The sequence below is a fragment of the Hylobates moloch genome, unplaced genomic scaffold (assembly GCF_009828535.3).
Source record: "Hylobates moloch isolate HMO894 unplaced genomic scaffold, HMol_V3 SCAFFOLD_3, whole genome shotgun sequence".
In the NCBI taxonomy this organism is placed as follows: Eukaryota; Metazoa; Chordata; class Mammalia; order Primates; family Hylobatidae; genus Hylobates; species Hylobates moloch.
The window spans coordinates 171,993,244-172,005,116 of record NW_026652278.1 but is presented as its reverse complement, the minus strand read 5'-3'; the positions used below and the strand labels follow the sequence as shown (position 1 = coordinate 172,005,116).

General features: G+C 42.4%; 1 non-coding gene across 1 annotated transcript; it reads left to right on the top strand.

Annotated features, from left to right (window-relative positions):
- The first annotated feature begins 11,299 nt into the window (after positions 1-11,299).
- Positions 11,300-11,406, top strand: LOC116466222 (small nucleolar RNA U13). Its single transcript, XR_004247460.1, has one exon. It is a non-coding gene; the product is annotated as a small nucleolar RNA U13 (small nucleolar RNA).
- The last annotated feature ends 467 nt before the right edge of the window (positions 11,407-11,873 follow it).

Genomic DNA, 11,873 nt, shown 5'->3' with positions numbered 1-11,873 from the left:
CATGTCTGTAATCCCAGTGCTTTGGGAGGCTGAGGCAGGAAGATTACTTTAGGCCAGGAGTTCAAGACCAGCCTGGGCAACACAGGGAGACTCCATCTCTATAATAGATTTTAAAAATTAGCTGAGCGTGGTGATGCACTCAGGTGGTCCCAGATACTTGGGAGGCTGAGGCAGATGGATCACTTGAGCCTAGGAGGTAGAGGCTGCAATGATCCATGACCATGCCACTATACTCCAGTCTGGGCGTCACAGCAAGATCCCATCTCAAAAACACAAAGCAAACACATAAATGTAAATTTCTGCACTGGCATTTTAAGGTTTTTCTCTGACATTTCCTCTAACTTGTAGAGGTCATTTGAAATTGTATTCATAATTTTCATATAATTTAAATACTTGTTTATGCATTTTGTAATTGTATTTTTACATGGAAAATTTAATTTTAAAATTGTCTTTCTCATTAATCATTGGTTCATTTGAAGCTTCTTATGAAAATAATTGAATCCAATGACTTTTAAATTTAATTTCTAAGCCTGTGGATATTTGCTTTGTAGTGTTCCAGTGTTTTAAAAAACTGTAGAGTCCACACTCTGAAAATTCTAATAGCTTCCTTGTATGCTGTATTGCAATGCCCATATGTATTATTTTCTTTTGTAATAATTTACTGACAAAGTTGACTGCCTGATCACCTGCAGTTCCTGTGCCAGGGCTCAAGCCAGAGAGTTGGCATTTGTGCAGATGCTGCAGGGATGGGCTCTGGAGACAGAAAGGCAAGCTGCTCCCCACCTCCTGGTGGTGGTGCTGCCCCCAGGCGAAGCCTCTCCTTTTTCTCCTGGCTGCCACCACTGCCACCACCACCACTGCTGCTACAGCCCCTGTTGTCACCACTGATTAAGGCCCAGGTCCTGACCTGGCTACCTAGGGGACGCCACAGTGTCCCTGGCTGCCCGGCCATTGCTCAGTGTCTGGACACTTGGCATATCTCCACTGTGAACACGCAAGTTCCATTGCCCCGGTAGACTTCCCTTCCAAAACACATGTGCAAAGATAAAATTAAACATTTTGGCTGGGCGCAGTGGCTCACACCTGTAATCCCAGCACTTTGGGAGGCTGAGGCAGGCGGATCACTTGAAGTCAAGCATTCAAGGCCAGCTTGGCCAACATGGTGAAACCCCGTCTCTACTAAAAAAATACAAAAATTAGCCAGGCGTGGTGCGTGCGCCTGTAGTCCCAGCTACTTGGGAGGCTGAGGCATGAGAATTGCTTGAACCTGGAAGGGTGAGGTTGCAGTAAGCTAAGATGGCACCACTGCACTCCAGCCTGGGTGACAGAGTGAAACTCCGTCTCAAAAAAAAAAAAAAAAAAAATTAATTGAATTAAAAATTTTAAGATGATGACAATAGAGCATTAAACCAAACATTATTCCAAGTAAAAGAAGCCGGTCACAAAAGACCACATGTAATATGACTCCATTTACATGAAACCAAAGTCACACACTTATGAAGCCAGCCCAGGCTTTTGCTCACATTTCCCAACTGTGGGGCCACCTCCCATCAATAATAGGGGCCACTGGGGGTGGTGGCAGGGGTCTTTTACCCTGTGCACACTCAACTGCTGTCACCAGGGCAGTCACTCCACCTCCTCCACAGACTCCTGCATATGTCAGGAAGTCCTCGAGAGGCGCCCTGACTGTCTCCTCCATGGAGAAGCTTTTGAGACTATTGCTCCACAACGCCAATGCCAATGGGCCCTTCCAATCCAACAGACCCTTCCAATTAATAATGTCCCTTGCTTCCCATCACTGAGCTTCCTGTTTTGCCAGATAAAAGACTGATATTCTCTCAGGAATGGGACCACTCTTCTCTCCGCACAGGACCCCTCACCTATCCTCCCTGCTGGTGGTGGTGTCTGGAAAGTCGAGTTACAGATAGTATCAAAGAGATCACATTCTAGCAATGCTGGGGTTATAGTCTAAGGAGTACATATTTGGATGATGTGTTGTTCCAGGTTTAAGTGGTAATATTCCAAACAGAAAAGTGAAACTGATGAGAAAGCAAATCATTGTTCAAATTCTTCTACATATTGTGGGTAAGACTTGCATTTGTGGTCATCATTAATGAAGCCCAGTACCAACCTTGGAGGGAGTCACTGGAAGCCCAGTGGGTGATGAGTAATGATGTAATCAGGTGAGTGGTATTAGAGAACCGCAGAGATAAGACGATCCATAACCTTTCAGTCCACTCAGCTTCTGAAGAGCCATAGCATTTGAGTAACAGCCCTGCTGTTGTGGAAGCAGTTAGAATGAGGGCATCTGATGATAAAGAACATAAAGAGATGATTCCTGAACCTCAACAAAAAGCAATAGCGCTTGGACACTAAAAAGAATTTTTACATGCACTGTTGGACAACAGAAAAATCCTTTAATCTCTATTTTCTTGCCACTGTTCAAAATCTTCATCAATAAATCACCATATCTCATATGGGTGCATGAACTTCGAAATACATCGTAAAAATTCAGTTATATAGACAAGGGACATGCAAAAAATATTTATCCAGAACTCACAGGTGGTTGGGGTAACTGTAAGCTTCTCCATGAGATTATAAACTTGTTGAGAACAGGAATTGTGTCTGTACTGAATACTGTATATCCCTAGTACCGGATTAAGTTGAATGTACTGTTCTACACATTAACAATAGTGAAATCCGTGGGTCTCTCTAAATGATTGTGTTGTATAAAAATTGTTTGAAAGTTATTGCAATAATTGGGATTGGGAAATTATTTTACAAAATAGAGATTTCTGTATTGGTATTTGACATAAGCAATATTGGAATCATTTAGCTCTTGTCGGGTTCAGTGAATAATTTACAGAACACCTACCACGTTTGAGGCACTTTTTCATACATTATTTCAGTTCACCATTCTGACAATCAATACAACATCTGCATTCACAGTGGAGTAAATAGACACGGTATCTTGGTGTTGGATTAGCAGAACAAGCATGAACACACGGCACTTGAGTTTCTAGGCCATTCATTGCCTGTGTCTGACAGCCACTGGTTCCCTCCACCCATGCCCCACTTGCCTCTATGTTTTATGCTACAGTGTTTTTGTTTTGTGTTTTGAGATGGAGTTTCGATCTTGTTGCCCAGGCTGGAGTGCAATGGTGTGATCTTGGTTCAGTGCAAACCTCCGCCTCCTGAGTACAAGCAATTCTCCTGCCTCAGCCTCCTTAGTAGCTGGGATTACAGGTGCCCACTACCACGCCCAGCTAATTTTTTTGTATATTTAGTAGAGAAGGGATTTCACTATGTTGGCCAGGCTGGTCTTGAACTCCTGACCTCAGACAGTCCACCCGCCCCAGCCTCCCAAACTGCTGGGGTTACAGGCGTGAACCACCACACCTGGCTCGCTACAACATTTTATTCTAAATCCTTCCCTTATTCCAATCAGCCTGTAATTGCTTTGAGGCTGCCATTTCTTTCGTACAACAGTTGGTGCTGTTCACCTGCGGATTATAACGGTGGCGATTCAACGGCTTCTATTGCTGCTACAGCCAGTGTTATAAATTTTAATCTTCAGGCAATGAAATAGCATCTTTCATGAAAATGATTATTGACAGATAAGCTATACATCTCTGCAAAAATTGATTGAGGTTATGTTTGCAACTGAGTCCCAGATGTCTTTAAAGGCAGTGAGTCATCACTTCCGGAAGGACCCCTTTTAGACCCTTCATCTCTCTGCAGCCTGAGACTCCTTGCAAACACCTCCTCACCGTGGTTGGAGCTGGGCAGTCATTGGAAAGCCTGGAGTCTAGAGAGTGGATTGCGTTTTTGGTGATCTGGAAGTTCCTGGCTATTTTAGACATCCCTTGTTGAAACATCACAGGATAAATATTGCACCGACATAGCTGAAGCATCACTGACAGGCTTTTAAGAACATGCTATGTTAGTAGAACCAGGAGTCTGTTGGAAGTGTGATGTATGCAAATGTCAGAAGAAAGTCTCTACTAATCCAGAAAAGCCTGAATAAAACACTGCACAATCTATAATTCATGTTCTGTATCATAATTCATACCCAGACTTTCAGGCAAATTATACTTTAGCAAGGGTTTAAAAATTATTGCAGAGCATATGTCACAGACAGCCAAGATATTTCATGATTATATATGAGCCACTATTTTTTCTTGTAGAACATTTTTGTGTTGTCTGTCAGCTGATGAATGGATAAGCAAATTGTGATATTTGCATTCAGTGGAATATTATTTGTCAATAAAAAGAAATGAAGTACTGATACGGGCTACAATATAGAGGAAACTTGAAAACATCATGATAGGTGAAATAAACCAATCACAAAAAACTACATGGATTGCGTGATCCACTTCTATGAAATGTTCAGAACAGGTAAATCTATACAGATAGAAAATGATTGCTGGTTCACAATCTGGTGAATATATGAAAAAAATCAAACTGTACACTTTATTTTTACTTATTTATTTTCATTTAATTTTTTTAGAGACAACGTATTGCTCTGTAACCCAGGCTGGAGTGCAGTGACGTGATCATAGCTCACTGCAGCCTCAACCTCCTGGGCTCAAGCCATTCTCCCACCTCAGCCTCCTGAGTAGCTGGGACTACAGGCATGTGCCACCCACCTGATTAATTTTTGATTTTATTTTATGTTATGTATTTATTTATTTTATATAGACAGAGTCTTGCTATGTTCCCCAGGCTGGTCTCAAACTCTTGGCCTGAAGCAGTCTTCCCAACTTGGCCTCCCAAGGGGTGGGGCTTATAGGCATGAGGCACCTCGCTCAGTCGAATTGTACACTTTCAATAAGAGAGGCTGACACAGGAGAATGGCGTGAACCCGGGAGGCGGAGCTTGCAGTGAGCCGAGATCGCGCCACTGCACTCCAGCCTGGGTGACAGAGCGAGACTCCGTCTCAAAAAAAAAACAAAAAAAAAACAAAAAAACAAAGGTGATTGTATGATGTGTGAATTACATCTCAATACAACTATTAAAAATTTGAGGATTTTAAAGTATTAATGGGTTACTACAAATTATAATTTAACTCTAAAAATGGAAAAGTCTCAGTTCAGAACTAGGTCATTTAGATCGATAACTTTAGGTTAAGGCCACATAGTACTGAACGTGACTATTAAAAGGGCAGAGTTATAAATAGTCTGGTTCGCATGTTTCTCTCGCTCTGTAACATGATTACCATTCATCTTGGACACCTTGTCAAATTCTGAAGTGAAATCTCAAGAAAGCTGTTACAACACTAAGGAGGTGAGACCGTGCAGTGGAACGTGCTCCCAGAAACGAAAGCTTATAAATTAAGCTGAGAGTCGGTGAATCTGCAAGATTTATGGCTCATGTAAAAATATGCTAACACAACCGTAAATTGATACACCACCAAATTGCACTCTGTCTTCTTACACAATACTGTTTAAGCTGTCAGGCACAGTCTTTTGCGAGAATTAATTGCCACGTGTTAAATTGAAGTGGAGTCTCCCGTGACTTGACGGAGCCCTTTCGGAGCCAGTACAAAATGTTCTTTGACCAGCTTGCAGGAGACACAGAGCAGGCTCTCCAAACAAACAGGGATTTGAAAAAATTAATTCATGGCGTCCATAATAAAGCCTTAGGGATTTGGGGGCATTAAATTTAACTTCATTTAATCCTTTAGAAGAAGTACAAAAGAACTATGTGCCTTTACTTATCAAAGCACAACCTGGCTTTAAAATCTTTTGAGCAGGATCTTAAAAGGTCACAGATTGGGAATATTGCCTCAGGAAGGTCTTTCTCTATCATTCTGTTTGTTTGTTTTTTGTGTGTCTGTGTTGGAAGTTGCAGAGGTTGAAATTGTTTCTTGAGATACCTGGAGGTCCAACCATCTTTCAGGAACCTCCATTTTCTGGGCAAATTTTGCCTCGTAGTTACAGGTCAATAGAGCGTGAGCTCTCTATGTGATAAACCATCAAGACTGGTTAAAGGGCCGGGCACAGTGGCTCATGCCTGTAATCCCAGCACTTTGGGAGGCTGAGGCAGGTGGATCACTTGAGCCCAGGAGTTCAAGACCAGCCTGGCCAACATGGTAAAATTGTCTCTACTAAAAATACGAAAATTAGCCGGGCGTGTTGGTGCACACCAGTAGTCTCAGCTACTCAGGGGGCTAAGGCAGGATAATTGCTTGAACCCAGGAGGTAGAGGTTGCAGTGAGCCGAGATGGCACCATTGCACTCCAGCCTGGGCAACAGAGTGAAACTCTGTCAAAACAAACAAACAAACTTGGTTGAAAGCCAGCCTCCTCTGTTGTTGTTGTTGTTGTTGTTGCTCTTGGCTGATTTGGGGGTCTTCTATCCTCTCTCTAGAGCAGTGGTTGCCAACTTTTTTGGCACCAGGCACTGGTTTCATGGAAGACAATTTCTCCATGAACGGGGTTGGGGGTTGGGGGGATGGTTTCGGGGTGATTCAAGTGCATTACATTTATTGTGTACTTTATTTCTATTATAATACATAATGAAATAATTATACACTCACCATAATGTAGAATCAGTGGGAACCCTGAGCTTGTTTTCCTGCAACTAGATGGTCCCATTTGGGGGTGATGGGAGACAGTGACAGATCATCAGGCATTAGATTCTCATGAAAGAGCACACAACCCAGATCCCTCACATGCGCAGTTCACAAAAGGTTCTCGCTTCTATGAGAATCTAATGCTGCTGGCTGATCTGAGGAGGCGGAGCTCAGGCGGTAATGCGAGTGATGGGAGCAGCTGTAAATACAGAAGAAGCTTCGGTGTGGCCCGGCGGTTGGGGACCCCTGCTCTAGAGTGGCTTTGAATCTCGTCATGGTCCTGGCCTCCCTGGATGACAGGCAAGAGTCACATGTCTACCAGCTCTGCCTGAATCAGAAAGGGCCTCCGTAGAAATTTCTGCCTATTTATTTTTCCCTCTGAACCTTCTGGAATTTTCAATAATGACCTCAGGACTACTTTTACTAATGCAATCCTTCTGCATTCTGAATTCACGACACAGTATTTGATATTCTGCGTTTCAAACTCTCACTGTCCGTAGTTTAAAACACTTGTGGTCATATGCTACCAGTCACTAGTTCTTTAGTAGACAGCCTGCTTTCTTCATATATTCTCTCTGACTAGGAATTTCAGAGAGATGCTTTTCACAGGTTCATGTTCCTTCCACCCTGAAGGATTCTATCTTAAGGAGTATTTTCTGGTCCAATTTATACTGGAGCCACCGATTCTAACAACACTAGTTTTCCCTCTGCCTGTCTCTTTATGTCCACAGCTCTCATTCTCATCCACCTCTTTTTTAAAACTGTCATAAAATTAAAACAATAACTCACTATTCTCTGTAGGCTTTAGGATATTTTAGGTTTCCTATTCATAATTCAGGAAATGGGTTGATCTAACACCATCTATTCCAAATCTTTATTCATTAAACAAATGAATTAACAAATTAGATTCATTCTAATCTAACTTTATCTTTCTAGTGGATTTATTCATACCAGTTACATTGATAGAGTTGTCTTTCATTGTTACTTAATACATGGGTAGTCTTGTTAATTTAAATTAAAATTTTAAAAATGGAGAAAGAGGATGAAAAAGCCAATAAGGAGATAAAGACCAGATGACTGTGAAATCAGTTCTAACTTTGTAAATCTCTCATCTTGAGCTGCTACATGGCAAATGAGTGAAACATTTCAGGTCTTTAAGGCGATATTTATTCAAAAGACTGCTTTTTATTTTATAACAGCTTTATTAAGATGTATTTTACATACCATACAATGCATACATTTAAAGTGTATAATTTAGTGGATTTAATATATGCACAGAGTTGGCCGGGCGCAGTGGCTCACGCCTGTAATCCCAGCACTTTGGGAGGCCGAGGCGGGCAGATCACGAGGTCAGGAGATCGAGATCACGGTGAAACCCCGTCTCTACTAAAAATGGTGGCAGGACCTGTAGTCCAGTGAGGCAGAGAATGGTGTGAACCAGAGAGTTGCAGTGCGAGTCGTGCCATGATCGGGGACAGAGCAAGATCTGTCTCAAAAAAAAAAAAAAAAAAAATATATAAATATATATATATATGTATATATGCACAGAGTTGTACAACCATCCTGAAATCATTTTAGAACATTTTCTCATCCCCAAAGAAACTCCATACCCACTGGCAGTCATTCCCATCTCCCTCCTTCCTTGCCTCTCAGTTAGAATGCAATCTATTTGTGTCTCTGTTTGTTTTTTTTTTTTTTTTTAAGTGAGCTGGTGCAGTGGCGCAATCTCGGCTCACTGCAACCTCTGCCTGCCAGGTTCAAGCAATTCTCCTGCGCTAGCCTCCCGAGTAGCTTGGAATACAGGCATGTGCCACCACGCCCGGCTAATTTTTTGTATTTTTAGTAGAGACGGGGTTTCACCATGTTGGCCAGGCTGGTCTTGAACTCCTGACCTCGTGATCCGCCCACCTCAGCCTCCCAAAGTGCTGGGATTACAAGCGTGAGCCACCGTGCCCGGCCCTGGATTTGATTACTCTGGACATTTCCTATAAATGAAATTATACAATATGTAGTTCTTTGTGACTGGCTTCTTTCACTGAGCATCATGTTTTCAAGGTTTATCCATGTTGTAGCATGTATCGACACTGCATTTCTTTTTATTGCTGAATAACGTTCCATTGTATGGATAGTCCACATTTTATTTATCCATTCTTCAGTTCCTGGACATTTGGGCTGTTAAAGCTTTTTAGCTATTGTGGTTAACGCTGCTAAGAACATTTGTGTGCAAGTTCTGTGTGAACATAGGCTTGAAGTTCTCTTAAGTATAGAACTAAGAATGGAATTGCTTGGTCACATGGCAACTCTGTATCTCCCTTTGAGGAACTGCCAGACCGTTTTCCATGGTGCTTGCATCATTTTGTGTCCCCCACCCACAGCGTGTGAAGGTTGCAATTTCTCCACCCTCACCAACACTTGTTACTATTATCTCTTTTTCATCATAGCCATCCTCGTGGGTGTTAAGTGGTACTTCATTGTGGCTGTTTATTTTTAATGTGGTATTGAGTGATAGTGGACTTTTTTTTTTTTTTTAGATGGAATCTCGCTCTGTCGCCAGACTGGAGTGCAGTGACATGATGTCAGCTCACCACAACCTCTGCCTCCCGTTCAAGCTATTCTCCTGCCTCAGCCTCCCGAGTAACTGGGACTACAGGCGCCTACCACCACACCTAGCTAATTTTTGTATTTTTAGTAGAGACAGGCGTTTCACCATGTTGGCCAGGATGGTCTCGATCTCTTGACCTCGTGATCCGCCCTCCTCAGCCTCCCAAAGTGCTGGGGTTACAGGCGTGAGCCACCGCATCTGGTCGGTAGTGGACCTTTATGGATTTAAAAAAAAAAAAAAGGCCGGGCGCAGTGGCTCACACCTGTAATCCCAGCACTTTGGGAGGCCAAGCGGGGTGAATCACGAGGTCAGGAGATCGAGACCATCCTGGCTAACATGGTGAAACCCCCGTCTCTATTAAAAATACCAAAAATTAGCCAGGCGTGGTAGCGGGCGCCTGTAGTCCCGGCTACTCGGGAGGCTGAGGCAGGAGAATGGTGTGAACCTGGGAGGCGGAGCTTGCAGCAAGCCGAGATCGCGCGACTGCATTCCAGCCTGGGAGACAGAGCAAGACTCTGTCTCAGAAAAAAAAAAAAAAAAAAAGACGTTGCCAGTCATAGTTACCTTTATCATCTGATAGACTGATGTTCATCATGCTAATTCCATTGTCTTTTAGAGCAGCGTTTCCCAATCTTTTTTCTTTCCTAAGCCACGTCCTCTTGGAAAAATATGAAAAGTGCATGCTGGAGATTCTCATATACTTCCTAGATTGAGGATTATCTTAACCTGTTATCTGAAACTTTTTTATTTCACAGATCAGTAAAATAAAATTGCCAACTTTGTATTTGGCCATTTACCAACTACATTAACATGATTTCATCAAAGAAAGGACATTTAACCCTCAAAAAAATAGAATAACTATTTCACGCCAAAGAGTCTTTTTCAAGGCTGTTTTATCAGCCCCTCCCCCGACCTGTCCTTAGTTTCTAGTATGAAAATTCTAGTTTCTCATGTGGCTTCCCACAAAACCTCTGGTGAGGACTTACATTGGAATAATGTTACGGATACTGTAGCAGAGGCCTCTGGCCGTCTCTGACAAGTGTACAGCCCAACAGGCAGGCAAATGGGTGAATGAACAGAGAAGCCATGAGACAGGGCTGCTGCCTAAGCCTGAGCCAAGAGTGTTCTCGTAGCCACCTCTGTTCTATTTCAAGCAGATCTGTGCCTAAAAATACTGGCCCTGCCTACCTTCATAATCTGAGTATAAAATTTTTCTTTGGCTGGGCGCGGTGGCTCACGCCAGTAATACTAGCACTTTGGGAAGCCAAGATGGGCAGATCACCTGAGGTCAGGAGTTCGAGACCAGCCTGACCAACATGGAGAAACCCTGTCTCTACTAAAAATACAAAAATTAGCCAGTCGTGGTGGCAGGCGCCTGTAATCCCAGCTACTTGGGAGGCTGAGGCAGGAGAATCGCTTGAACGGGAGGCAGAAGTTGTGGCGAGCCGCGATTGCCCCATTGCACTCCAGCCTGGGCAACAAGGGCAAAACTCCATCTCAAAAAAATAAAAATAAAAAATAAATAAAATAAAATAAAATTTTTCTTCTCTGATGCAAGCCAAAAACATGACATGAAATGTTGTAGGAGTTCCCAGTGAAGGCATCAGTGGGGCACATACAGCACATACTGATCAATCTCAGCCTTTCTAAAAATGGGACAATATGCCGTAATGTACCACATGATGTGATGCCAAAAAATTGCACAGCATTCATATGGAGGGTTCTTGCCTGTAAAATTCAGCCTGAGCCTATCACTTAGACCTCTAGGTCCAACTATCAATTTCCAGGGGATACAAGGGTTTGCAGCACAAGTCAAATGATACCACTAGGAAACAATTAGCCAATGTAGATTGTGGGAGTCTGCAGACAAATGACCCATTTTCTTTAACATATTATAGCATGTTGAAAAGAGACTTACAGAATAAAAGAGACTTAGACATGTAGCAGCCAATTGTGATTCTCATTGTATCCTGAGTCAAACAAATCGTCTGTAAAAAGGCATTTTTAAGATGAAGTAGAGCAATTCACATATGATCTGAATATTAGATTATATTCAGGAATGGTTATTAGTTTTCTTAAGTGATAAATAGCAAAGGGATGATGTTTTTTAAAGTCTTTACCATTCTTTTTTGGTTCATAAGTGTGATGATTTCGTTTTCATGTTAAAGTGTGAGATCAGCCTCCCTCAAACCTTGTTACTACTTCAGCACCACATTACCCATCCAATGTGAAAAAAAAACTTTACTAATTATCACTTAGACATGCGCACTGAAGTATTTACAAGACACAAGTTGTCTGAGATTTCTTTCAAAATACTAAGAAGGCTCAGCATGGTGGCTCACACCTACAATCCCAGCACTTTGGGAGGCTGTGGTGGGAGGATCAGTTGAGCCCAGGAGTTCGAGACCAGCCCTGACAACATAGCAAGACCTCATTCTACAACAAATTTAAAAATTAGCTGGGCATGGTGATGTGTGCCTGTAGTCCCAGCTACTTGAGAGGCTGAGGTGGGAGAATTGCTTGAGCCCGGGATCTTGAGGCTGCAGTGAGCCGTGATCATGCTATTGCACTCCAGCCTGGGCAACACGAAAAAAAAAACAAAGAAAAGAAAAAAATGCTCAAGAAAAAAGAGTTATATTGGGGAAATGGATGAAAATTAATTGGCAGAAAAATTAACATAAACAGACCCAGAAAT